This window comes from Temnothorax americanus, unplaced genomic scaffold, assembly GCF_048541705.1.
Source record: "Temnothorax americanus isolate GAGA-0224 unplaced genomic scaffold, ASM4854170v1 Scaffold8, whole genome shotgun sequence".
In the NCBI taxonomy this organism is placed as follows: Eukaryota; Metazoa; Arthropoda; class Insecta; order Hymenoptera; family Formicidae; genus Temnothorax; species Temnothorax americanus.
This window is the reverse complement of record NW_027509802.1, coordinates 5196123-5219415: the sequence shown is the minus strand read 5'-3', so window position 1 is coordinate 5219415 and position 23293 is coordinate 5196123. Positions and strand designations below refer to the sequence as shown.

At 37.7% G+C, this 23293-nt stretch overlaps 1 protein-coding gene and 1 long non-coding RNA gene across 4 annotated transcripts in view; one reads left to right on the top strand and one right to left on the bottom strand.

Annotated features, from left to right (window-relative positions):
- The window catches only part of LOC143907091 (uncharacterized), a 122213-nt gene that overhangs the window by 26653 nt on the left and 72267 nt on the right, over positions 1–23293 (bottom strand). The gene's annotated exons all lie outside the window — the stretch shown is intronic.
- On the top strand, positions 18735–22558 carry LOC143907086 (uncharacterized). 2 transcript variants are annotated; one of them, XR_013259715.1, is made up of 5 exons: positions 18735–19132; positions 19238–19602; positions 19725–19882; positions 20254–20479; positions 22134–22558. It is a non-coding gene; the product is annotated as an uncharacterized LOC143907086 (long non-coding RNA). The 2 variants fall into 2 exon arrangements; XR_013259716.1 differs by lacking the exons at positions 18735–19132; positions 19238–19602; positions 19725–19882 and adding an exon at positions 19885–19903.

Sequence of the window (23293 nt, the reverse complement as noted above, 5' to 3'; positions counted from 1 at the left end):
AAAATGTAGTGTGATTTATACTTAAAAAGCAATCCATCTACGCAGTACGTAAAAAACAAAGGAAAAAATGATGTCATCGGGACGATGATTGACCCCGATAACGCATCGACCCTGTAGGGACATGTTTGTCGTAAACAACAGTTTTTCTAGGAAAAAGGGGGTGTTATCTCGTAGATTAAACAATCTATCTACGCAGTACGTAAAAAACAAAGGAAGAAATGACGTCATCGGGACGATGATCGACCCGATAACGCATCGAACCTGTCAGGACACGTTCGTCGTAAGCAAATGTTTTCTAGGAAAAGAGAGTGTTATGGCGTAGATTAAACAATCTATCTACGCAGTACGCGAGACAAAGGAAAAGATCTTTCAAAAAATCAGTTGGAGCGAGAGAGAGGGCAAAGAGTATATAACGAGGGATGAAGCGCGTCGAGCCGCATTAGTATACAATTTGAGAGCGATACATCGGTTGAAAAGTATCGAGATTTATTGTGTGGTTAAACACGTTATCACGTGCAAGTGCTGTGAAGTGATGAAATAAAAAAACTGGTGCAAAAGTGATCAAACATTAGCTTTCGCGGTGAACATCTTTTATAACAGTGAGCAAGAAGAAATGGGGTATATAATCGCTCATGGACACCGGACTATAAAATTGACATCAATGAAATCGAAGAAAGCAGTGATTTTATATACTTCGATCATTTATTTTATAATGAAGGTTTATTAGATGATATCGCCAGTGCTTTGCGTGAAGAAGAAGATCGAGGAGGAAAATCGACGGATGTGCAACGAAACTCACTAGCGCAGTTTGTTCGCGATCGCGAACTCGGGATACGAGGAACCGATAAACACATCGTTCATAGACAAGGAGTTGTTATCAAGGATTTTGGATATAGTAATAACTGGTATGGTAGCTAAAAATGGAGAATGTACATACAGGCGCGAAACGAGAATAAAGCTCATACAGCTTTATCTGTAACAAAGCCCTTTCCTTTTACAATAAACCTAACTTTAGGTTCGAGTATAAGGAGTGTCACTATTGGGAAGTGGCAATGGGAGTTACGTAAAAGTCATGGTTGGCATGATGGTGATGAACAATATGTGTCTGCCACGCTATTACCGTATAAACCATTGATATCTAATGAAGTATCGCTATTGGGCGACTACAGTTGTCGACTTTGTGGTGATGAACAACCTGAATCTGATGAGAGAACAACCTAAATCTGAATAGATAAAACATGGATCAATTCGAGCAAACCGAACGCGATCTATTGGAGCTGTCCGACTAAGTAGCTACCGTGGGTTATAAAATATTTTATTTTTTGTAAAAAAATTTATAATATTTGTGTTTCTTTTTTGTAGATGTCTGCACTATGTCTACAGGAGCATGAAATTGGAAGCCCACACCGTGGACTGCCGAGAGGTAAACAGATGCGCAATCCGACTACCGAGCGAGAACAACAAGTGGCTCAGCTTCAAGAACTACAGCAGGAAAGAGCGATTTCCCTTCGTGGTGTACGCCGATCTGAAGTGCGTGCTGCAGAAGACACAACCGGATACGGAACACGCGTCATACGCCTATCAACATCATCAATCATCGGGTATGTAGTATAGCATACTACGTACAGTGCTCGTACGACGAAACGTTATTGACGTATCGATTTCGTCCCGATAACTACATTGGCATATGCATCCTCGACTTGTCGAAGGTGTGCCTATACGAATTTTACCACGAGTACATGTCTCCTCTGTACCGCGACTCGTGTAGAATCATGTATACCGATACGGACAGTCTGTTTTATCATATCAAGTGCGACGACGCGTATAAGAACATGAAACATGATATAGCCCGGTTCGACACAAGTGACTACACGGTAGATAACGCTTATGATATGCCTCTCGTCAATAAAAAAAGGGCCGGACCTGATGAAGGACGAAAAAACAACGGGGCCATTATAACCGAATTCGTTGGACTTAGGGCAAAAATGTACGCCTTACGAGTCGATGGCAAAAAAGATTGTAAAAAGGCGAAAGGTGTTAAAAGCAACGTCATCGCGCGTACCATCGCGTTCGACGACTACACGCGATGTCTGAACGATGAGATCGAAATGACTTGACCGCAGTCGTGCATAAGATCGAAAATGCACGAAGTGTACACTATTTGCGAGACGAAAATCGCTCTGAGTCCGTACGACGATAAACGATATATCGTGCCGGATTCGACCGATACGTTGCCGTGGGGACATTATCGCATACCTTTATCATAGTAGTTATCATAATAAGGAACAGTGAAGATTCATGTATGTATAATATGTAATATAATGTATGTATGCATGTATGTATGTAATGTATGCAATACATGTAATAAAATGTATGTACGTATGTACATATAAATGTATGTACATATAAATATATATGTATGTAATGTATGTATGAATGTATGTATATGTGTACGTATATGTATAATGGAAGAAATATTAATCAAGCATATTTTTTATATTTTATATTATAAACATTTATTCAATAAAAAATTTTTATACTATATTTCCATTTATTATTTCCCTAAACATTTTGTTTCTAAAGTACGGCATGTCGTTCTGAGTAAACATAATTTTTTTATTTGCGCAGACATACTCGGCGAACATGCAAGAGAAATACACCACAATCGCTGCCGTTCGTCTGTTGCGGAATGTTCATGGCGGAATAAAATTCCCAATCACTCATATCATAAGATTGTTTCTTTTTATCAAGACAGTATCTTGTAAATATAGTTTTAGCGTAGCCAGACATTGCAAATTATCACCGCCCATACTGTCGTAATAAACAATCGTTTTATCGCGGAAGTCTACTATTGCCATACACCAGTGAACATCCAAATGTACAGGCACAACCACAAGATCCTGCGCAAATATGTCCACTTTCCTGGTCCATCGCTTCAGAGACGAGTGACCGCTCGACAAAAGTTTCGGGTAAAAGAACGTGTTCATCGCGTGAACTTTCGGATACTTGTTCGAAGATGTACCTCTGGCGATCAGCAAATTCATATAAAAATTAATAACTTCGTCGTTGAGCCAATTTAAGCCGACCATCGTGTGAAGATCCTTTTGCGTGAGCTTCAGCCCGAAACCTTCCACAACCACCGTCATACTGTGGAAACCCTTGGCAAAAAAGAAAGTATAATGTTATAAAATTATGGTGTCACAAAAAGTATGTAACATTACACTCTATTATTTTTTAATATTATTAATATGTATATTTACCAGTGTCGATCGATTCACAGCCTCTCTTTTACAGCCTCACTTTCTTCACTTGCACTTGGCCGTGATTCCCGAAAGTTATTTCGAAGGATGTCGCAAGACTTTGAAGAATTCCGACTGTCAGGTAATAAATAGAGAAAATGTCAATGCGTGTGTGCTGTGTGAGAAAATATTCCCTCCGCGGCGCGGATCCGCGGACCCCCACGCGGTCCCCGCGGACCCCCACGCGGCTCCTGCGGACCCCCCACGCAGACCCCGCGGCGCGACCGCGACCGCGAACCCGCGGCGCAGGTGAGTTATCCCGGTGACTCATCCAGGTGAGTCATCCTGGTGAGTCATCCCGGTGAGTCATTCCGGTGGTATGTCAAGGTCAACCCCTCCCCTCTTCCTTCCCCGCGAAATCCGATATCCTTGTGTAACCCGATACCTTTTTGTAACCCGATATTCTTGTGTAACCCGATACCCCGCCCCTCCCCTCTCCCCCTCACCCCCGCGTTATCTCCTTGTAACCCGATACCCCGCCCCTCCCCCTTCTCCTCACCCCCCTGGGGAATTCCGTTGCCCCTCCCCCCTTACTTTCCCTCGGAGCTCCTGAGTTAGAACTCGCCTAGTATAACTACTAAGACGACATGTCTGTTCTGCGCGGAAGATGCATCGGAAGAATGTGTAAAAAAACAAACGAAGAAGAATGTTGCAACGCGCGATACTGTGCACGTGATGAATACGATGCAAGTTAAAGAAAATATTTTGGAAACTGCAATGGAAAGAGGAGATACGTGGGGCGAAACTGTAAGTATGCGCATCTTAACGTAATGGATTTAGTTGCAGCCCAGGGTCCGCTTTCGGCTCGTGCGTCCACTCCGCACTCGTATCCAATTCTCAACTTCCCGCACTTGTTACACAGAAAACTATTATAACGGTTTTTTTTATTTGCGCACCGCGTTCCGTGCCTAACTCGCATTCGCCGTTTTAAATCGTTGACACTTTTACGAGTTTAATTATATTATTGAATAATTAAGACAACCCTGGCAAAAAATTTTCATAATTTTAATAATAAACTGAGTGGGTTAGGCCTACAGGGGACACCACATAAAAAAAACGCGTTACTAATTCTACCGCAAGGTAGTGAGAAAACGAGTTCAAAAGTATACTACAGCCTCTGAGAAGTGAGATACAGCGAGATAAAGTCGCTGAAACCGTTTGTTACAAAAAGTATTTTACTTTTTCCGGCTCTAGCGTCAAAACTATTGGTCGTAGAAAAAAAACCTATACTTTCTTTTTTGTAGAAAATTTAATTCCCTACAATATTGCATGAAACTATTTTAGCCTAAGTCTAATGGAAACCGAGATATTTGCGAAGAACCGATTTTTCACCCCTTTCTTCCAAGATGGCGGCCAAAGCATACCACGGGGGAGGTAGAAAACTTAGTTTGTCATTACTGACACCCAAACAAAACGATTAAAATTTTGTGCAGTTTTGTCCTAATTAGTCGATTTTTAAATGTACTTGCCGATTAATGTCCACGAACATAAATACGAACAGAAATAGCAGTTTAACAACAAGACCCGTTCGATTTCGATTTAGTTTCGATTTAGTAAAGAAGCTGCAGCTGCAAAAAGTGTCTCATAACATGTAGAAAGACAATAATACTGTGAGCCCGCAATGAGCGCGTTGAGCTTGTAATGAAAAGGGTTACAAACGTAGATGTTTAAAAAATTATGTGTTCATTTAAAAAAATTAAGTTCACCTTTATTTGACCATGACGCCTTTACCCAAGGTCAAATTTTTTTAAATCAAAATATGTCACCCTTGCTACCCTAATATATTCTCTTCAAACCGTGTTTTGGTATCTTTACTAGTTCCCGAGATATTCCGACTAAAAGTTTTCAAATTGACACCCTGTATATAGAAATAGAGATAATAATCGTGATAAGCTCAACGACTCTGCTCGGTAAAATTCAGTTTAGCTACCTCAACACAGAAATCGATGAAATTAGGCTTATTCTCTGCTCTAACAGAAAAGCTGCAAGCTTATTGGCTAAAAACTGTGCAATAGCCAATCAATTTCCAGCCTTTCTGTTAGAGCAGAGTTTGCTCATACGTTTCTTGTTAGAAAGTCGAGCCCCAGATCTTATTGCACGTCAGGCGTCCGCATCGGGTCGCTCGCATATCGCATTCTCGTGGCTCGCACATGCCGAGCTTGCACGCCGCGATTGTAATAAAACGTACACGTCGCGGGTGTACGGGGATACACCTCTTATCGCATTTCGTGGCTCGCACACGTCGAGTCTCGATCAAATTAATTAATTGCAAGTCGGGTGACAGATCGTGTCGCTCGCATCGGGATTGGCTCGCACAAGCCGAGTCCGCACGTCGCGAGTGTTCGCAAGGTTGGCGGCGCGGGTGTACGAGAACACACCTCGAATCGCATTCTCGATTCTCGTGGCTCGCACACGCCGAGTCCGCACATTGCAAGCGCGTAGAAGCATACACCGCGAGTGCTTGGGGATACACTTCGTTTATTAAGTTTGAATATATGTATATACGTATATACATTGTAATTATTCGTTACTTTTGTAACTATTAATTCTCTAGTTGCGCACCACGTACCGCGCTTGACTCGTATCGCCGTCTTTTAATTAATTTGTTGACTTCGTATCGTATTTTCGTGGCTCGCACACTTTGAGTCCGCACGTCGCAAAGTGTCGTAAAAGCACACATCGCGAGTGCTCGGGGATACACCTTGTATCGCATTTTCGTGGTTCGCACACGTCGAGTCCGCACGTCGCGAGTATTTGGGGACATAACTCATATCGCATTTCGTAGCTCGCATACGCCGAATTTTCACACCGAGATCCACGTTGAGATTTCACGTCGTAAGCGTTCGTAAGAGTACACGTCGCGGGTGTTCAAAAACGCACATTGCATATACATCGAGTAGTTGGCACACCTCGAATCAATTTAAGAGGACAAAATGACAGATATAAGAAGATTGAGGCAAAGTCGAGCGACCATCAGGTGACTCGAATCAACAATAGCATCGATAAAGATACATCGGTGTTCGAGGCAAAGGTCAAGTCAAAGGAATCAAAGATCTTTGGGAAGCGTTCTAAAAGATACAAGCGAAGATCGACGAAGTAAAATTAGAAGAAGCCGAAGGCAAAGATATAATTTGCGCAGAGCAAGAAACAGAGCGGCACGTCTTTGAAAATATTTACTTCGAAACGGCAACGAAGTTTCAAACTGTGCTTGACATAGCACTGGCGGAAACGCAAGCCGCTAATCAAGCAGAGGCTAATGCGGCACGGGCTGCAGCACAAGCAGAGCATCAAAACTGAAACGGAAATCAGCTGGGACGAGGCGATCGACGATTGGATGTCAAACTACCGACATTGAAATTTCCGGAATTCAGCGGCAATTATAATGAGTGGCTCCTATTCAAGGATGCATTTAAGTCATTAATTCATGACAGCACAGCACTGACAGAAATCCAGAAATTCCAATATCTGCGAAGTTCCTTGACTGACGAGGCGTTGCATGTCATCGGAGAATTATGAGAACAAGAAGCTTCTTATTAACACGCATATAAATCAATTGTTTGACTTTTCAGTCATATCGAAAGACAAACCAGCTACATTGAGACAGTTGGTCGTTCACGTCAGAACGCGTTTGAAAGCTCTACAAACACTCGAGCTTCCAGTTGATCAATGGAAAGAGCTTCTCATACATTTACTGAAAAACAAGATGGATTTCAATACCCAAAAGAGTTGGAAAAAAGAGACTAACAGAGACAAAGAAAACCGACCTACGTTGGAGGAGTTTTTGACGTTTCTGAGTGAGCAATGCCGAACGCTAGAGATGATCGATAAAAACAAAGGAAAGCAAAATGCATCGAAGGTTTTGGTACAGAAAAAGTAAGCGACCACCTCTCAAGAGAACTGTGCAATTTGCCGTAAGACTCACCAGGTTTACAGATGTTCGGAATTTCTACAGTTATCGTGTTCGGACGGAATGAAAGAGGTGAAAGCGGAAAAGATATGCATAAACTGTTTAAGCAAAGGCCAAAGATGTCAAAAAAAGCACAACACGTTACTGCATTCCGATCAGGAAGAGAAGCCGACAGCTGATCCAAAGTCAAACGAGGGTTCGTCGAAGAAGTCAGTAGTCATGTATGGCACTCAGAATGCCATCTCGCAAAACACAGAAGAGCCATCTCTTGTGACCAATTTCGCTCAAAAACCTACATCGTGCGTGGTACTGTCTACGGCTCATGTAACAATCAGAGACGCCGATGGAAATCCGCAAGTATGCCGTGCGCTTTTGGATGCAGGCTCACAATCGAATCTAATAACACAAGAACTCGTCAACAAGCTCAAATTGAAGTGCAAAGGCAAAGTGAGCTCATCAGTGACATAAACAGATCCGAGACAAATGTCGGTAAGACAGCTGAGGTGAAACTTAGATCGATGCACGCAGATTACGATGACGTAACAATCGAATGTCTTGTGTTGCCTACAATAACAGAAAGACTTCCACAAGTCAAGATCAACACAAAGCTAATTTGTTTACCGGAGGGATTGCGTCTGGCAGACCCAGATTTCCACGTGCCCTGTACGGTGGATATACTTTTAGTGCAGGACTTTTCTGGCTATTAATCTGCAAGGACTCCATTCAGCGAGCAAGGGAAATACCCAGGCTGCAAAATACACTGTTAGGATGGCTCGTAGGAGGGGAACTCATCGACGCAAGATTAGAAACCCCAAGAAGCTTTTGCGGTCTTGTAACAAATGCAAAGCTCAAAGCGCAATTACAGCGTTTTTGGAATCAAGAGGAGACGCATGAAAAACGGAGTCTCACCAAGGAAGAAACTGACTGCGAACAACAATTCATGGAATTAGTTAAGCAGACGATACCGGCAGGTTTATCGTAGCACTTCCAAAGAAACTTAAAGTCAAGCTAGGCGATTCGAAGAATCAAGCGCTACGACGGCTGTACGATTCTTTGAGAGGAGATTTAAGGGAGATCAAGAATTGAAGAATGCGTATGTCGAGTTCATGGAGGACTATGAAAAACAGGGACATATGTCGCTCGCAGAAATGAACTCAGACTATAAACCTGGGCAATCATACATACTTCCGCATCAATCAGTGATTTAACCAGACAGCACGACAACAAAATTACGTGTCGTTTTCGACACATCAACGAAGACGACTCTGGGAACGGCCTTGAACGACAAGCTGATGGCCAGACCAAATCTTCAAAAAGATTTATTCTGCATTATTCTACGTTTTCGATCGCATTGCTATGTAATAACAGCAGACATAGCGGCAATGTTCCGACAAATATTAGTATGTAAGGAAGACAGAGATTTCCAACTGATCCTTTGGAGACCGGATTCGTCTTTTCCAATTCTAATTTACAGACTAAACACGGTAACGTATGGCACCATATCCGCACCTTTTTTGGCCATAAAGAGTTTGGAACAATTGGCAAAAGAAGAGAAAGAGAAGTTTTCGAAGGCAGTAATGGCCCTACTAGAACATTTCTATATGGACGACGTCATCACTGGTGAAGATACAATAGAAGAGGCCAAGGCTTTACAACAGCAGTTGTCTCAATTACTTCAAAGTGGACAGTTCCACCTGAGAAAATGGCGTTCAAATGATCAACGAATACTGGAGCATCTGTCAGACTTCTATGATAACGACAGCCTTCTAAAGATAGACAAAGAAAGGGCTATGAAGACGTTAAGCTTTCTTTAGGATACAAAGTTGGATGCACTACAGTACAATCTCGGGAAAAAAGATTATATATAATTATATAAATATATATGATTATATGTAATTATAATATGAATTTGGTACTTTATATAAAATTATATATGGGCATATATATAATTCCAAATATAACTAGATATGAACAATAGATCATATATGCACTCATGTATGGATATACATATAAGATTCATATGAAAGTATATATAACCCTATATGATTATATATGATTATATATATTATACAGGCGATTAAAATATATTTAAATATGGTAAATATGCATATTAGGTCAAACCTCACCGATGACCTTGACCTTGACATATGTTGTCAAGGTCACCCTCCTGAGTGACCTTCAGAAGGTTTTAACCGGCGGTCATTGTTTATTAAAAAGTTATAAACAAAAAAAATTTGAAAAATATAGCAGATATTTTGAGTATTGGAAGGCATAAATGACTAATATTACGTTTTTTTTTTAAAGCAGAGAATACTTTATTTCGCGAGAAAGTCGCTGCTTTACCAAAACACAACATTTAAAGCAGTAAATTGTTGATAAATTGAAATTTTTTTGTTAAAGCAGAGAATACTATATTTTGCGAAAAAATCGCTGCTTTACCAAAACACAACATTTAAAGCAGTAAATCGTACCTATGTAGGTTAGTGACGCGCTTTAAAAGGATTTAAGTATTTAAAGCGCGTCAACTAACCTATATATGCACCTATATATGCTATATTTTCCAAATTTTTTTTCTTAATAACTTTTTAACGAATAGCGAGCGACGGCTAAAACTTTCTGAAGGTCACTCGTGGTCATGACCTTGACAACATATATCAAGGTCATTGAAATCGGTGAGGTCGCCAAACTTTTTTTTGTTAATAACTTTTTAATAAACAATGACCGCCGGCTAAAACCTTCTGAAGGTCACTCAGGAGGGTGACCTTGACAACATATGTCAAGGTCAAAGTCATCGGTGAGGTTTGACCTAATATGCATATTTACCTTAAATATATATAAATGTTTCATATACAATTTGACATGATTATACATATATGAGTTTATATAATTTATATATAAATTATATATATACGAAGCATTTATCCATGTCGATTATATATGATTATATATAATCATATATAAACTTTAAATTCGGATTATCCAATAAATGGCATTTGTTTATCGTATTTAAAATTTGACGAACAGTGGTATAAAAACGGTATCAAGAGACACGGCACTGTCTCACGTCAAGCAGTGCCAAGTTATAATATATGGAACAAATCAATTCACTTTTGATTCTACAGCTTTTGAAAAAATATACAAGAGTAAGGTCGCTACCTTAAAGAGTAGCGCGCCCAAAGTTAATTAATTAACTTTTTACTCGACTTTAACCCAACATAACCTGTCAAACAGTTAAAATTTAATTTACTTGAATACCCCTATTGACTATATATGATTGTATATGATTATATATTATTATATGTGTATACATATACATATTATATATATATATATATATATATATATATATGTATATATATATATATATGTATATATATGTATATATATATTAGGGTAATTTAAAAAAAAAAGACCTTTTTTTTATTTTTTGCGACGCACTTCAAAATATCAAAGCTTACCTAAAAAAAGAATTTTCCTCAAAATTTGAGCAAAATCAAACAAGTTTTAGAGGTCGCTACCAGCGATTTTTTCAATATTTTTGATTAAAAAATCAGTTTTTTTTCAAATGTTCAAAATTGCATAACTTTTCGAGTTTTAATAATAGAGACATGAAATTTTCAGGGAATCTTCGTCAATTCATGTAGTTTATGAATATTAAGTTAGAAAATTCATTTTTGGAAACAATTTTTTTACGTTTTTTTGTTTATAATAAAAAAATAATTGTCTATAAAACAAATAGGCGCCAGCGATCTGGGACATGGTTCTGACTTTAAATTACATCTAGGTAATCCAAAAATACATTTCAATAATCATCAAATGCTTGAACATCGGTGAATTGGTTGCTGAAAACTACGTTACCCGTAATGTAGAAATAACGCATGTGTGTGTGTCATAATCTTTATTTAAGTGTCTGTATTGCATTCTGTTAGGGCGGGACGCGCCGATCTCGCGCAGGTGGCGCGACGCGCGCGCAGCAGGCAGTGTGTGTGCACCGGCCATCTCGGGCAGCACGTCGTACGCGACATACATATATACTCCCCGTCTCTGTAGTGAAGAGTAAGAAGAATAAACGTATCGTAAAAGTTACTTCGGTTCCTTGCTACACCCTCTCCCTCGGGACCTAACACATTCCAACTTTTGTTGTCAAATTTAAGTTGATAGAATAATAAATTATCCAAATGCTACATATTCAATAATTTTTTGTTACAACATCAACTTCTTTTCTGCCTAATACAATAACACCATTCAATTTTACAAATTGCAATTGTTTTTTTACTGCGACTCATATTTGTAAAATGGATAGATTAATAACAATGCTACTTTTTTGTAATTTGTCATAATAATTTTATTTTCAAAAAACAATAAGTACAGTACTTATCAAGCAACAACATACAGCAACAACATTACTAGGCCTATTGTGCAACTAAAAGTATTTGAGTAAGTGCGTGTGTGTGCGTGTGTGTGCGTGTGTGTGCGTGCGTGCGTGCGTGCGTGCGTGCGTGCGTGCGTGCGTGCGTGCGTGCGTGCGTGCGCGCGCGCGCGCGCGGATTTGATGTTTGTGGTTGCTTTAACTTCCGCAAATTTTAATATATCGGGCTCAATTTAAAAAGAAAATGTAGAGTATCATTAAAAGAAGGTTGATATTGAATTTGGCGATGATCAGTAGAGGGGTTCATTTTTTATAAATTTTTGAATTTTTTGAGAAATGTCTGTGGTTGCTTTAACTTCCGCAAATTTTGAGATATCAGGTTATTTCTAATTTTGTTATATTTTTCAATCTTTTCTACCCCTATTTCATATATATCTCTTTAAGTTTTGGTTGATTAGACTCAGCTTTATATGCGATTAAATGCCCATAATTTTTTGAAAAATGTTTGTGATAACTATAACTTCCGCAAATTTGGAGATATTGGGCTATTTCTAATTACATTATCTTTTTCGGTTTTTTCTACCCCTATTTCATATATAATTCTTTAAGGTTGATTAGATCTAGTTTTATACGCGATCAAAGGTCCATACGCGAAGTTCATATATGCAGGACCATGTAACCTGAACTCCCAAAGTCAACATCGATTTGACATTGCGTCAATTGTAAAACCCCACTTATGCTACTAAGCTGACTATTTTTCAATTCATAAAAAGGTTAAATTTCAAATTTAAAAAAAAGTGTGCAAATTAGAAATAATATAATACTAATAATATTAATAATTATGCATCAAATAAAATGCAAGCTTTTTATTAAATTGATCTTATAGATAAATAAGTAAACTTAAGTTAGAAAGCGGTTTTATCAAGAGACACGGTATATAGTGTCTCGCGCCAAGTACACGTGGAGCGAGACCGACCGTGACTCTTTTACGCGACGCGACGGGTTGCGAGTACTCGAGATGTTGAGATCTCGATAACGAATGAACGGATCAAGTTCTAAGTAAGCTTGATCAATAGCTTGGGGTCCAATTAAGGGGGGGGGGGTTTCTCTTATAATATTATGCTACGTGCCCTACGAGCGGAGATATTGCGATGCAAAATCCAAATGTGAAAATTTATTTTTAAGATACCAATACTTCTTCTACGTCGACCATCTCTCATGCCATGCCATGCCATCATTTCATTGGCTGGAATCGCGTCTTTTTCACTTTTTTGACACCAGGGGCGATGCTAGTATCGCCAGTTTCGATATGCACATATGTATACGTGTGTGTACTGCTCGAGTGCAGATAGTGCGTTTAGCGCGCTGTCAGCTGTCAGTCAGTTCGTCAGTTAACCTATCTCGAGAGACACGGTAGTACGTAGTACGCGAGAGTTGCGTGATGGCCGCCGTAGCGAACACACGCGTTTTAACCTAGCTAGTAACCGCGAAAAGTTTTATCAATTTTTTAGGTTTATTAACGAATACGGGAAGTAGTTTAGGGGTTTGTGAGGGATTTAATCGATCGTTAGGATAGTTAGACCAAAGGGGATAAAGACAATTTCCCCCCGTGAAGGGGGGAATAAGACTTATCTTGGGCCGGGGAAGATGAAAGCTAAACAGAAAGTGAAAACACAGATACCAATAAGTGCTGCAAAGAAAGCACCAATGGAAAATACAGCAGCCAAGATAATAAACGAAAAGAAAAGAACAGCCGAAGACGGAAAGGATTGTGTAGATGAAGACACACAAGGATTCTCGCAAAAGGAAGGAAATTGGCAGCTTGTAGAACCGAAAAAGATGGCGAAGGAAAAGCGCGCCAAGACATTGCAAGAACAGACTACTATGAAGATGGACAACAAGGAAGACGGCCAATCAGGCAGCGATGACGTTAACACGGAAGAGTCGATGCACGAATCAGATAATATCACCACGGAAGATTCTAGATACGCAACGGCGAGTGCAACGGCGAGTGAGATGGAGGTAGATATGGAGGATGTGCAACATGCGAATACCACGTGTACCGCTAACGTAAATCAGAAAGCAAAAATCAACAAGAACATAGGTATGGCGGAAAACAATAAAATTTCGAAGTACTTAGACTGAATAAAGACAGAGTACAGACAAAAGGAGGTAAAAATAAATTTAAAATTTGGAAAATAGCAAGAAAGGAAAAAATATTCCCTAACAATATTATTATGTTGTCACAAACTACGGCTATTTGTAAATTTAAGAACTATAATGATGCAAATATTTGTTTAGAGGCAATTAATAAAATTACAAGAGAGACAGGATTATCCGCGGAAATCAATCAAAGGTGATCGAAATTCATAGGCGTGATCACCGATTGGGGAGACAGTATTGTGGATTTATGGGATTCAATGGATGACCATGACAATGTTCTGAAGATAGAAAGAATGTATAAGAAAAAAAATACTCTAATTGAGGAAGACACAGGAAATTTGATCATTACTTTTGTGGGCGATAAAGTTCGCAGAAGTCTAGATCTATTTAGACGTAGAACAGTTGTTAAAATTAGATCATTTATATCGTCAGTCAAACACTGTTTTAGGTTTGGACATATAAAAGCATTGTGCAAGAGTGAAGAAAGATGCATAATATGCGGAGATAAGGCTTATGGAAATTGCACAAAAGAAGTGAAATGTAGAAATTGCGGAGGTAACCACAGATCTACATGGAGGATGTGTAGAGAATATGAGAAGAACAAAAATATAAACCTAGCAATGGGATACAATAATGTCTCACGTAGGGAGGCAGATAGGATATTGGCAGGAAGGGAACAGGATAAAGTCTCAGAACATTCATACGACAGGTACGAAAAACCAGCGCAATGGCCAAAACTAGCACCGCCAAGAAAAGAAATGGAAGGAAGATGGGAAGAACCTCCATCATCATCCAGAAGAATAATTACTTATGAAAAAGATAGGGAGGATAAACAACAAAAAAATAACAATACGTATAAAGATAAAGTGGCTCGGAAAATAAAACAAGATAATTACTATAAACAATTCGATAATAGAAGTGAAGAAATAACAAAAAATAAAAGAGGATTAGCTCTAAGACAGGCGGATAAAAAACAGGAAGAATGGGATAAAGAGACATCAAAGGAAGAATCAGAGCATTATTCTTCAGAGAAAGAAAAACAGGAAAAACCACAGACTCCAGAAGGCTTGAATAGAAAACAAGAGATTATTACAAACCTGGTAGCTAAAATAATGTACTATTCAAGCCGAGACTTGGAATTCAGGAGAATTATACAAGGAGTGATACAGGATGCAGAACAAAGGGAACCAGAAATAAAGGGTCAGAGAGATAGAGAAAATATTAAACAAGAAATTCTGCAAAAGAAGAAAGAACAGGAATTAGATTGAAAAAATTAGAAGGACAAGATTAGAAGACAAAGGATTGTAGTGAATAATATCATGAAAGAATTTAGAAGAGAACAAGAGAATCAAATAGCACGTGTAGGCGACCGGTTCCGGGACGCCTCACAGTACTAATAAGAGATCGACACATTCAATTTAAAAATAGTTAATTGGAACTGTAGAGGATTTCAAGGTAAGAAAAATGAGATAATTAAAAGAGCACAAGAATATGATATAATTATATTAACAGAAACAAAGTGTAATAAAAATAATATATATATTCCAGGTTTTAAATCATATTGCAAATTGAGTAGAGGTAATAGCGGAGGAGTAGCAATTAGTGTTAGAGAAAATATAGAATTTGAAATTATAAATGGTTGAAAAAATATAAATGACATATTTGATATTATAGGGATAAGACTTATTAATACAAAAAAAAATTAATATAGTAGCAGTATATAGAAGACCAGGAAACATAAAGGAAAGAATATGAAAAGATATATATAAATTTGAAACAAAAAATTTAGAGACAATTATTGCAGGAGACTTTAACGCTCATCATACGGTATGGAATTGTTACGATATTGACAAACAAGGGGAATTTTTATACGAGAACATGTACGATAATGAATATATATGTGTTAATACAAATACGTTAACAAGAACGGGTGCAATAGGACAACATGCAAATAATTTAGATCTATTTTTTGCCACTTCAAAAATATGTGACGAAATGGAATATGAACAAATTGATGATATGTGGGACTCAGATCACTATCCAGTCGAAATTAGAATAACAACAGAAATAGAAAACTATATTAAGAAGACAAACAGGTTTTCTACTAAAAAAACAAGATGGATAGAATATAGATATATGATAAACAAAATTATTAAGGATAATATAGAAGAATATGAAGAGACATTATTTGGAAATAAGATCAACAAAGAAGAAAAATATTCAGCATTTATCAAAGTTATTAAAACAACGGTCAAAAACATCACAGAAGATGGCAGAACAAGAAGAGGACAAAATAAAGAAGATGAACAGAATAAAAAAAAGACAGAAGAAAAACCAAGAGGAAGAATAGTGATATGGTGGGATGCAGAATGCGACGAAGCAATGACTAGAAGACAAAGAGCGTTAAAAAAATTTAAAAAAAAAAGAAAGATCTGCATTCATTAGTAGAATACAACAAGACAAAAGCGGAAGCGAAGAAGATCGTCAATACGAAGAAGAGAGAAAGCTTTGATAAATTCTGTGCATCAATTAATAGATTCACGAGCCAAACGTATGTATGGAATAAAATGAGAATTTTTAAAAACGTTAAGAAGAAGATAAATTGGAATAGTTGTACTAATAAAAATAGAGAAGAAGAAATCAGAAAAGAAACTGATAAATTAGCACCGTCAAGTGTTCAAGTAGAAATGTTGGATCAGGAGAGAACAAACAACTCGGCAGACATCCTGGAAGATAAGTTTACAAGAGAAGAATTGAAAAGAGCTTTACAAATGATTAAGAAAAATTGGCCCCAGGAAGAGATGGTATAGAATATTGTATGCTGAAAGATATGACTGAAGAAATGGAAGATGTGATGCTAGAAATATGTAATGAAGTATGGACAACGGAATGGTTCCCGGAAGATTGGAGGAAATATCAGACGATGTTTATCGATAAAGTCGGAAAAGAAAAAGTTAGACCAATTGCATTATTGTCTTGCGTAGGAAAAGTTATGGAAAAAATGGTGAATGAACGTATGGTTTGGTGGGCAGAACGAAATAATAAACTAACGAAAAATCAGAATGGATTTAGGAGAGAAAGGTCATGTGCAGAGAATCTAGTCAGGTTAACTACAGATATAATAAGAAACGGTATTTATACAAATCAATATATTCTTGCAGCCTTTTTAGATGTATCATCAGCATATGATAACGTAGTATATGATATTCTAATAACAATATTAAAAAAACTTAACTGCCCGAAAAATATTAGGAAATTTATAGGTAAATGGTTATATTATAGAGATACGGAATTTATTATTAATAGTCAAGAATCAGAACATAGAAGAGTATATAAGGGATTACCTCAAAGAGCAGTATTTAGTCCGCTATTGTATGCATTATACACATACAATGTAACTAATAAAGAACAAGTAGAGTATGAATCGGTCCAATTTGCAGATGATATAGCAGCATACGTAATAAGACATAATAGAGATGAGAATAAAAGAAAGTTAGAAAAGGCTGTGAATAGTATTAACAAACAACTTACTGAATTAGGTCTTCAATTAGAACCAAAGAAAACAGTATTAGTACAATTTTCTAAACACGGCGGTTGTGATAATGCATATATAGAACTACAAAATACGAAAATATATGCAAAAATAGAAACTAAATTCTTAGGAATATGGTTAGATAGTAAGCTAGAATTTACAAAACAAGTACACGAAGAAAAAGGTAAAGTTAGTAAAGCGAATTCATTAATGGTATACTTGAATAAGAAATCAAAAGGTATGGAGGTAAATACAGCATTGATGTTATATAAACGCATGATTAGATCAATTACGAATTATGGAAATTTTGTTTATTTCCCTAAAAAAGAAAATCAAAAACTTAAGATGGAAAGAACTCAGAATTTAGGAATTAGAACAGCATTAGGGTATAGAAATAGTACACCACAAATAATGTAATAATAGCAGAGGCAAAAGTGACTTTACTCAGGGATAGAGCAGAATTATTAGCTAGAAATTTTCTAAGTAAGATTATAGTATATATGGAGAGGAAGACTTATGTAAAAAAATAGAAGAATTAGTTTTAAATGAAGACTACGCTAGATACAGACAACCACTACATCAAAGAAGCATAATAGGAAAAGCTTGGAGAAGAATAAAATGGTGCAAGAAAAAAATGGGAGCAAGAAGAAAATTCGAAATATCCAACATGGAATATGAAACACTAACGAAATAGATACATATAGACTTAAGTTCGGGTTATTGTAGAAAGAAAAAAGGAATGACAGATGAACAACTGCTGGACAAGATTAAAACAATACATGAAATGGAAGATGGATTCACAGTAATATATACAGATAAATCCAAGAAAAGGAAAGAAAAATTGATAAGTGCTAGTGTGGTAATAGAAGAACAGGAATTGGCCTATAATATTAGCATACCGAAGAATTGCTCTACATTCACCGCGGAAGCTATTGCAATTAAAGCAGCATTAGAACTAATGGAGAATGAAGCGGATAGCAGATCAAGGGATATAGCGATTCTGACAGATGCTAAGGCAGTACTACAAGCACTTCGGAATAATCATTTAAGTGTATACAAAAATAGGTACATAAATGAAATAAGAGAAAGACATTTCAGACTACGTAAGGATAAGAAGAAAAGGATAGTCTGTGTGTGGATTCCAGCTCATGTAAGAATCACTGGTAACGAGATGGCGGACAAATTAGCAAAGGAGGCGACAGAAGAGGAAGCAAATGAACAAATAGAAGTACCATTTCTAGATTTCTAACAGGAATTTAAAAAGGAAATTTGGAATAAAACACAAGGTACTCTAATTAACGACGCCAGATTCAAAGAAATTTACTATTTTAAAAACTTTTACAATAGAAAAAAGAAGAAACCTTGGTTCCACAAGAAGAACGAAAAAAGATACTATATAACATCGATTAACCAATTGAGAAGTAACTATTACAACGTTAACGAGTCGCTAGCAAGAAAGGGGTATATAGAAGACGCCAGGTGCGAATGCGGCAACGAGTGTAAAAGTATTGATCACGTGTTATGGAGGTGTAACAGGTATGACGAGGAGAGGGAGAAATTGGATAGAGAGCTCAGACTGAGAGGAATAAACGAAGAAATATACGTTACAAGGACACTTAGAAGAAAGGAATGGGTCACAATTAGAAGCATATATAACTATATTAAAAGGATAGGAAAGATTATTTAAATAAGAGAACAGACACAACATAGGTCAAGCATCGTTGTGCTATATGGTTCCAAGGTGGGACCAAAGGCACTAAATTTCTCTCAACCGAGAGAACATCCTAAAAAAAAAAAAAAACGTAGTACGTGCGGAGCGAGACCGACCGTGACTCTTTACGCGACGCGACGATTAATTCAAGGTAATTGTTTTATTATGTAATTATCTCCTATAATTATCTTATTCTATATATTACTGTTACTTATTTTACTGTTTATACTACGTTTACGTGAGTGTTTACATACAGGTTAACCTATATATATTGACGGCAGGGAGCTGATACTGAGATCAAGGAGCCTGTTCAGACGAGGCGTTTCTGCCGCGCGATTGCGGCCGCGCGTTAACGTTTGCACGAGCCGCACGCTGTCACGAGGTAAGGTGCGACAACGCGCGCATACGCCAGCGTACGCGCGTACGCGAAACGGCAGTAACACACCGTAATCGTGCCGGCGATATACTGAATTTGAATTGCTTCGTGCTTATCTGGAGATTTCGTATCCCTACATCGTGTTACCACCGCTGCCGGAAAAGAAGGTTCTCTACGCTTGGCAGAAAGTGATTACTGACACGTTCGATCCCGACTTCGTTGATCGCAGAAGAGCTGGACTCGAGGTACGTTTCCGATTTGCAATGATAACAGTATCGTGCGATGAATGTTGTACCCAATTATAACCTCAAATGAAGTTGTGCACGTTGCTAGTATTCTGATTATACAATACATTTTTACTTTGTAGAGGTATATGTATTGACAGCAAAGAGCTGATACCGAGGAGATCAAGGAGCCTGTTCACAGGAGGTGTTTCTGCCGCGCGTACATAATATGTTGCACAGCTGATATATATTGATGGCAGGGAGTTGATGCCGAAGAGATCCCGTACGCAAAGGAATTATCGTAAGTTATCGTATCGTTTTCGTAAGTTACTATACAGAATTAAGTAACGCTCGCGTAAACGTAGTATAGGTTAGATTACCGGTTTCTTACAAATTTTACATAAAACGCAAGATTCACTTATGGGAGCTTTCCAGCAAGCGACACAATTCGACACAGGTATCGTTTTGTCTTTGTTACTCGTTGCCAAAAAAGAAAGATAGAACGACGTTTGTGTCGGTTTGTGTCACTTGCTGGAAAACTCCCTATGTATGCAAGTTTAACGCCTATTGAGTTAATATGAAATAATTTTCCTAAATGTAAAAATAACATGATGTTATATATGCAGTTTGGCGTGAATATATATATATAATATATATGTGATTTCTGCCCAGTGCTCTGAATGTCATCTAGTTATACATATCAAGAATTTTCGATGGGCTTCTTCAGAAGATAGGATACGATAAAATCTTAATGATGACGATATCACAAAGATGCTAAGGCTAGATGTCACGAAATGGACATGTATCGTCGATTATGCAGAAGCGGAATGCAAGTTATATATTGACGGCAGGAAGCTGATGCCGAGGAGATCAATCCCGTTTACGCGAAGGAATTATTGTAAGTTATTATCGGTTTAACTTGTTTTTTATTCTTTTCCAGTTTTAAGAGTTAGAAAAAGATAAAAATGCTCTCTTTTCATTTCATATATACATTTTATATGTCCTCCTTCTCTCTTTTATTTACTTATACTATCTGTTGTACTTTGAAATCACTTATCTCTCTTATCTTCCTTCTTTTTACGTCTCCCTTTCCTTTAATGTTACTTAAAATTTGTAACTTTTCTATTTTTACTGTTAGTAGAATATGCTCCTCAAATTTGACAATTTATTTCTGAAACATTCCATATTATATTATGCACTATATAAATTAAACTATGTATAATATATATAAACTAATTGGACTTCCGGTCGGATCGTTGGAGTGAGCGGATGGCTCGAGGATGGAAGAATGAGAAGATTGGAATAAAAGGAAAGGAAAAGGAAGGAAGCCGCCGGGAGGTGACTGAAACAAGGGCGAAAACAGAAGAGGCCGAGGAAATGAAGGAAGTGAGAAAAACAGAGCGTGAGAGGAGAACAGAGAAATTCGAAGAGGAGGCAGTTTGAAGGTTAGGACGGAGTTTGGGCGAGACATGCGGAGGGAGACGAGAGATGAGGCGACGCTAGATGATAGCGAGCGCAGACTGGGGCGGCGATGGCGCGGGGTGCTGACCTCTCCAAAAGAGTAGGTTGGCACCACTGCGGGCTGTCGGGGCACAATTGTTGCGCGAGTGGTGACGAATGGCGTGGCTACCGTGGCGGCCGAGGCAAACGGGAGGAGGGGAGGAGAAACGGACGAGCTGTGAGTGGCACGCCTGGGACGTAGAGAAGACAGGGAAATGCAGAAGAGCTATGCCAATGAGGGAGAGATCAGAAGAGAAAGGGGAAGAGAACAGCAATGGAAGCGGCGACTACAAAGGAAGTGAGCAAAAAGGACAGTAGGAACTCCTACGAGGAGATGATCCGGCCGGAAGTCCGAGAAGGGGAGGAAGAAAGTAAGAAGGGAAAGGGAGGGGCAGAGAATATGGAAGAGGCTATGGCGAATGACGGAAGAGAGAGAAGAGGAAGTAAGAAGAAGAAGAGAACGGAAAGGAAGGTGTCATACAACTAGTTCTTGATTTGATTGTTTAGAAGGAAGGCGGATCTTGGAAGGAAGGAAAGGCAAGAGACAGAGAATCGAGATGGAAGGAGGAAGAAAGAATAAACTTGCATTGAAGTCTCCAGAAGAAAAGAAGAAGAGATGTAGGAGCAATGAAAGGAAAGAATGCAGCGACGGAAAGGGGTAAGGAAAAGCAAGAGACAGAGAATCGAGATGGAAGGAGGAAGAAGGAACAAACTTGCATTGAAGTATCCAGAATAAAAGAAGAAGAGATATAGGATCAATGGAAGGAAAGGATGCAGCGACGGAAAGGGGTAAAGAACGAGAAGGGGAAGGAGGGCATGAGAATGTATAAGGCCAAGAGCCAGGACGGAATAGGATGAGGAAAATGTACAGGGTTGGGTACGTCCCTTCAAAACGCCATTTTGTGTATGTTGGAAAAGAGGTGAGAAAGGATGTTATGAAACTGTACAGGGTTGGGTACGTCCCTACAAAACGCTCTTTTAGACCCCTTGTGGGTAATAAAGTATCCATTAACTATATATAAACTAATTATATGTATGTTTGTGAATTATAGCAATTAGATAAGGAACTAAAGTTTCGTCATATCTGAAAAATGGCACTACCGAAGATATTACTTGGACAAAATCGACAAAACAGCTCTGCAACTTTGAGGAAAGGAATAACGACCAGAAGTCAAAATTCTTTACAGAGCAATGTATTACGACAACCCAATGTTGGTAGGAGAAACTCGCGCCAAGCGAAAAGCGGAAGTTTCGCTATCTAAAGAAAAAACACATAAAAGATGCGCTTTTGCAAACATATATATAATATTTACTGTAGAAAGTAGTACTGTAGAAAGAACTTTAAAACATCAGCTTGTAGAAGATTAATTACATATTTATGAAGAAAATATAAGAGACCGTTTTTGTAGATCGTTAAATTTTCTACAAAAATGTGTATTGATTATTTCATAATTTTTGATAGTCGATATGATACAAAATTCATAAGAAGCAAAAACAAGTTTTATAAAATTTATCAAACTTTAACATTGAATATCTGTTGAACGGTTAAAATGAAAAAATAAGAGATTTTTTTTGTAGAACGGTAAATTTACTACAGAAAATCTATATGGCGCAATGCTGTATTACTGTTTGTTAAAAAGTTATAAAATTTTTTCTATCTTACTAAATAAAAAATAAAAAATCACGATGAGCGACCTGTTAATATTAATATTAAGGGCTAAAATTTTAACAGGTATCTTATTTTACCTTCCTGTAAGTATATATGCTTGCTATTCGTGATATGAAAAAAAATTTGCTCTAAAATGACACACCTTAATATACATATATATATGACGCAGTAATCTCTATATCATTTTACAGTCTTTGCTATTTGTATAAGTCATTTTACTAATTCTTTTCCTTTTTTTATTAAAAATTTATTTTAGCGCCACGCTTTTGTACCTTGCGAGATGAATTCTCAACCCGAAATTTCATATCGGGTTTTTTCAATAAGCGAGAATAGACTGAAAAGTAATGCACATGTGCTCGATCAAATTGCTCGTAAATGAATAGATGTATGTTTTTAAAATTTAAAGGAAAGAAATGAATAAAATTTATCTGTTCTTTTTTTTTACATGATTGCCTTATAAACCAAATAAATTCTTCCCAGTAAACAATTTTTTTATGCGTAACGCCGTTCGCTTAGCTTCACCATCCACGGAAGAGTAAGACA